Source organism: Crocuta crocuta, unplaced genomic scaffold (genome assembly GCF_008692635.1).
Source record: "Crocuta crocuta isolate KB4526 unplaced genomic scaffold, BGI_CrCroc_1.0 scaffold110, whole genome shotgun sequence".
NCBI classification, from domain to species: domain Eukaryota; kingdom Metazoa; phylum Chordata; class Mammalia; order Carnivora; family Hyaenidae; genus Crocuta; species Crocuta crocuta.
Genome location: NW_027527386.1, coordinates 1,008,178 through 1,013,697, shown reverse-complemented (window position 1 = coordinate 1,013,697; position 5,520 = coordinate 1,008,178). Strand labels below are relative to the sequence as shown.

The following is a 5,520-nucleotide window of genomic DNA, read 5'->3' as shown; positions in this document are numbered from 1 at the left end:
CCGGGGAGGCTGGGGCGCGCATGCGTCGTGAGACACCTACTGTGTGCCCTCGGCGCGACGCGCCCAGGCGGTCTCAGCACCGAGTCGCCGGTGTTGTGGTGACCCGGAGGGTGCACCCGTGCGCCGGCCCGAGGCTGGAGAGGAGGAGCAGCCGGAGAAGGCTTCCGAGGGGAGGCGCCCTCCCGGCGGAGACTGGGGAATGGAAACCCTGGAGGAGGAGGGGAAGAGAACGTTCTGGGAGGAACGACCAGCTGTGCAAAGCCTGGGGGCGGGTCGAGTGCAGCTTTGCTCCATCGATGCCGCCTCTGGGCACCAGGTTATCTGCGTGGAGGGGAAATCCAGGCTCAGAGAAGGGCAGGAAGTAACTCCCAAGGACCCACTACGTGAGGGACAGTCTCAACCCCAGGGATCCTGTGTCCCAGACGGCGCTGTAAATCACCAGGTCTCCTCCACGGCCTAGTCCCACAGTGCCCCCTGCTGGGCGTGGCCTCACCTCGTCAAGTCTTCCCCCAAGCTCCCTGGGCTCCACCCACCCCAGCCTCCCGGATGCATTGGCCAACCTGGGTCCAGCCTCAGGACTTTTGCACAGGCTGTTTCCCTGCCTGCGATGCCATTCTCTTCTGCCTGGCCAGTGCCTACTAGTGTTCACGTCTCTGCTTTCCTCAGTCCTCAGGGAAGCGCTGGGGGACCCCGGAGGGGGGCGGTTCCCCTGTGGCCCCTGGCACCCCGCCCACTCCTTTCCTTGGCAGCATTTTTCACAACCTTGTCCAGTGGCTCCTAGGTGAATCATTTCTGGGTTATATGTGATCATTAAGCAGAAGTGGTTTGAAATGACGGGCCCCACCGTGTCGCTGGTGTCTGGCCCAGTGCCCCGTGCCCGTTTGTCACCTGACAGACGGACGGAGGCCGTGTGGCTGACCACCCCGTGCCCACAGGCCGAGGATGCAGCGCTGGAAGGCGGCCTCAGTCATGGCCTGGGACCCACGCCGGCCCCACTGCGCATGCGCCTGGCTGCCTGGAAGCCGCGATTTCCTGCCTGGCCCAGTGCAAGCCCTTCCCGGTCGTGGGTCAGATGGCGCCGTACAGGCACGGCCATAACGGCGGAATTTCAGGCAGGGGCCATGGAGGCTCATTTAGATAGGGTGTAGGGGGGGTGCGTCTCCTCCCAAGGGCCAGGCAGGGGTGGTGTGAGGGCGGGGGTGGTTGCTGAGAACTGTGTGCAGAGGTTTCTCGGCTCAGCTGTCATAAGGAATTAGGCTCTGGGCCGGAGGGGACCAGGGGACCAGATGGAGATTAGATCTGGACTCTGGGCCCGGCGGCCCCTACCGTGTAGCAGGGAGTGTGGGGAGAAAGAGGCTGCACCCGGGTCCCCACTGACCTGCCCAGCGGACAGGGGTCAAGAGGAGGGGGGGACATCCAGAGACCTAGAACTAGGGAGAGAAACAGACAGAAACGCTCAGAGACAAAGAGACAGGAGTCTGGAGAGATGGACACACTAAACGCGCACAGATGCAGACTTGGGATTCCCCTCCCCCATGTGAAGAGTGGGGCCGCCGCCCCCCAACTCCCCACTCCTCCCAGGCACCTGCCCTCCGCCCCTCCTGCCGGGGGTGTGCCCGGTGTGGGTCCCACCTCTTGTGCGCCCCTACGTGTCCACGCGGGAGCCGCACGGATGACAGAGAAGTAGGTCTGGGCGTGCGCAAAACCCCCGTGGGTGGGGCTGCAAGCACACTTGTGTGCAAGTCCTCGCCCGCCCTGTGGGCCCACACAATCCTCCTTTCTTGTCCTTACAAAGGACAAGGGTGGCCTGCGGCACAGGCCCCACTTCCGCCCGCTGCTTCCTCCAGCAGGCGTTAAACTCCTTCCAGGACACTGGTCCCAGCGACCCCGGGTGGGGCCACAAAATGCTAGTGTTCCAAACCTGAGGGCACAACACCAATGGTGAAATCTCAGGCACCAGGAGGGGGCGCGGGCCATCTGTGGGTGCTAACCACCCTGCGCCCCGTCCCTGAGCACAGCTCTGCTGAGCGGAGTGACCACTTATTCCCCGCAGAGTCCCACTGTTCGGCCTGGAGACCAATGAGCTTGTGGTGGAATTTCAGGCCTGCGGCGGTGGGAAGGGGGTGCGGGGCGCTGCTGCTGATCTCATCTCCATGTTCCAGCCCGTGTGCAGGTGGCCAGGCCTGCTGCAGGGAGGCAGGGACAGATACACCAAGACATTATTCACTGTTTATCTGAAATTCAGATTTAACTGGGCATCTGTACTTTTCTGGATAACTCTAGACGTATGCCTGAGGGGTGGGCACACTACACAGTGGAATTTTAACCCAAAGGGAGATTTAGGCTGAATGTAACCCCAGAGCCACCCCAGTCGTGCCCCTGAACTTCAAGAACTGAAATCACGATGCTCATTACACGCCCACTTCCCACTGTCCACCCACCGCCAAAGGAAGAACCCTGCGAGCCTCCTTGGACAGATGGGGAAACTGAGNCACCAGGTCTCCTCCACGGCCTAGTCCCACAGTGCCCCCTGCTGGGCGTGGCCTCACCTCGTCAAGTCTTCCCCCAAGCTCCCTGGGCTCCACCCACCCCAGCCTCCCGGATGCATTGGCCAACCTGGGTCCAGCCTCAGGACTTTTGCACAGGCTGTTTCCCTGCCTGCGATGCCATTCTCTTCTGCCTGGCCAGTGCCTACTAGTGTTCACGTCTCTGCTTTCCTCAGTCCTCAGGGAAGCGCTGGGGGACCCCGGAGGGGGGCGGTTCCCCTGTGGCCCCTGGCACCCCGCCCACTCCTTTCCTTGGCAGCATTTTTCACAACCTTGTCCAGTGGCTCCTAGGTGAATCATTTCTGGGTTATATGTGATCATTAAGCAGAAGTGGTTTGAAATGACGGGCCCCACCGTGTCGCTGGTGTCTGGCCCAGTGCCCCGTGCCCGTTTGTCACCTGACAGACGGACGGAGGCCGTGTGGCTGACCACCCCGTGCCCACAGGCCGAGGATGCAGCGCTGGAAGGCGGCCTCAGTCATGGCCTGGGACCCACGCCGGCCCCACTGCGCATGCGCCTGGCTGCCTGGAAGCCGCGATTTCCTGCCTGGCCCAGTGCAAGCCCTTCCCGGTCGTGGGTCAGATGGCGCCGTACAGGCACGGCCATAACGGCGGAATTTCAGGCAGGGGCCATGGAGGCTCATTTAGATAGGGTGTAGGGGGGGTGCGTCTCCTCCCAAGGGCCAGGCAGGGGTGGTGTGAGGGCGGGGGTGGTTGCTGAGAACTGTGTGCAGAGGTTTCTCGGCTCAGCTGTCATAAGGAATTAGGCTCTGGGCCGGAGGGGACCAGGGGACCAGATGGAGATTAGACCTGGACTCTGGGCCCGGCGGCCCCCACCGCGTAGCAGGGAGTGGGGGGAGAGGCTGCACCCGGGTCCCCACTGACCTGCCCAGCGGACAGGGGCCAAGAGGAGGGGGGAAAACACCAGAACCTAGAACTGGGGAGAGAAAGAGAAACGAAACACACAGACAGAAGGTTGGGAGAGACAGACACGCTAAAAGGTTCCGATGGATATGAGGGACCCCGACTCAACCATCGGTAAGGGGCGTGGCCACCGAGGCCCAACTCCCCACTCCTCCCAGGTGCGTGCCCTCCGCCCCTCCTGCCGGGCAGGGGCGGGGCTTGGGGCCACCTCGTGAGCGTGTGCACCTGGCCACCCCAGAGCTGCGCGAGTGACGGAGGTGTACGTGTGGGCACGGAGCGTGCAAAGGTGGGGGCGGCATGCACGCCTGTGTGCAAGTCCAGACCGCATCCGCCTTGTCAGCCCACACAATCCTCCTTTCTTGTCCTTACAAAGGACAAGGGTGGCCTGCGGCACAGGCCCCACTTCCGCCCGCCACTTCCTCTTGCAGGACACTGGTCCCAGAGACCCCGAGTGGGGCCTCCAAAGCTAGTGCTCCAGAACGTGAGGGCACACCCCAAAGGTGAATATCAGGAAGCGGGAAGGGTCGCGGTCCATTGGTGGGTGGCTAGCCACCCAGCGCCCCGACCATGGGCACAGCCGACTAATGGAAGAGAGTGGCTGCTCATTCCTCTGAAAGTCCCACTGTTCGCCCTGAGACCAATGAGCTGGTGGTGGAATTTCAGGCCTGCGGCGGTGGGAAGGGGGTGCGGGGCGCTGCTGCTGATCTCATCTCCATGTTCCAGCCCGTGTGCAGGTGGCCAGGCCTGCTGCAGGGAGGCAGGGACAGATACACCAAGACATTATTCACTGTTTATCTGAAATTCAGATTTAACTGGGCATCTGTACTTTTCTGGATAACTCTAGACGTATGCCTGAGGGGTGGGCACACTACACAGTGGAATTTTAACCCAAAGGGAGATTTAGGCTGAATGTAACCCCAGAGCCACCCCAGTCGTGCCCCTGAACTTCAAGAACTGAAATCACGATGCTCATTACATGCCCACTTCCCACTGTCCACCCACCGCCAAAGGAAGAACCCTGCGAGCCTCCTTGGACAGATGGGGAAACTGAGGCGCAGAGCAGGGCCACCGCCTGCCTGATGTTGTCCAGGGCTGAAAGTGGCAGAACAAGGCTCAGAACTAGGGTTTGGTTCCTGACACCCCCTGTGGGAACAGCCATCCCCGTGGTGACAGACCCTCCCACTTGGGCCACCCTGGAAGTAACTTCTTTGAGAGCTGGGGGTGCCGGCCTTGGGGGCACTAGGGGCCTAACTCAGGATTTCCTTTCCCAACCACAAGCATGACGGCCACCCGGTCAGGGCTTGGGAGCCCGTCCCTGGAGTCCCACAGTCAGCACACCTGCCACGGCCATGTCTCCACTTCTCTCCTGAGGTGGCAGAGCCCCGGGGCAGGGCCAGCCGCTCGCGAAATAAATTTAGGCAACAGGGCCCTGGGAATCTGTGACTCGGGGCACCTCCCGGCAGCCGTGGGCGAAGAGGGCTGGACGTGGGCCAAACTTGGGCACACGAAGGAGGCGGGAGGAAGGCTTTGGCTCGTCTCTCTGCCACCTGCTAGGAGTGTGGCCTTGGGCAAGTCTCGGCCCTGTTAGATGCCCAATTTCCTCTACTGTCACACGGGGGTGGCTGTGACGTTCGTTGACATTTTGCCACACACACGACACGTGCAGGCCTCAGTGCCTGCTGCCCCTCTGCTCGTTCTGAAGCCCAAACACGCTAAATTAGAACTGTGGACGGAGAAACTGAGGCCCACCACGCAGTGCAGCAGAGGGGCAGGGGGCAGAGACTTTGGGTGGGGCCCCCAGAGGATGAACGAGAGACTCATTAACAACAGCTCAACCAAAGGGTGAGCGGTTGAAGCTCGGTATGGAGTCCCCAACACTGGTCGAAAGGGTGGGGCCTGCTGGGGACCCAATCAGGGACAGGGATTTGGACCACTAGCCCCCCCCCCCACGCACCCCTCCCACCCCGGCTGAGGGCTCCCTTCTTTTCCAGCAGAGAGGCGGAGCAGCTTAGCGAGAGGGTCCCAGGAGGGGGGGGGGTGGGGGTGGGGGC

General features: G+C 62.1%; 1 protein-coding gene across 1 annotated transcript in view; it reads left to right on the top strand.

The window, feature by feature from the left end:
* Nucleotides 1-5,520, top strand: part of NRTN (neurturin) — a 10,451-nt gene that overhangs the window by 525 nt on the left and 4,406 nt on the right. The gene's annotated exons all lie outside the window — the stretch shown is intronic.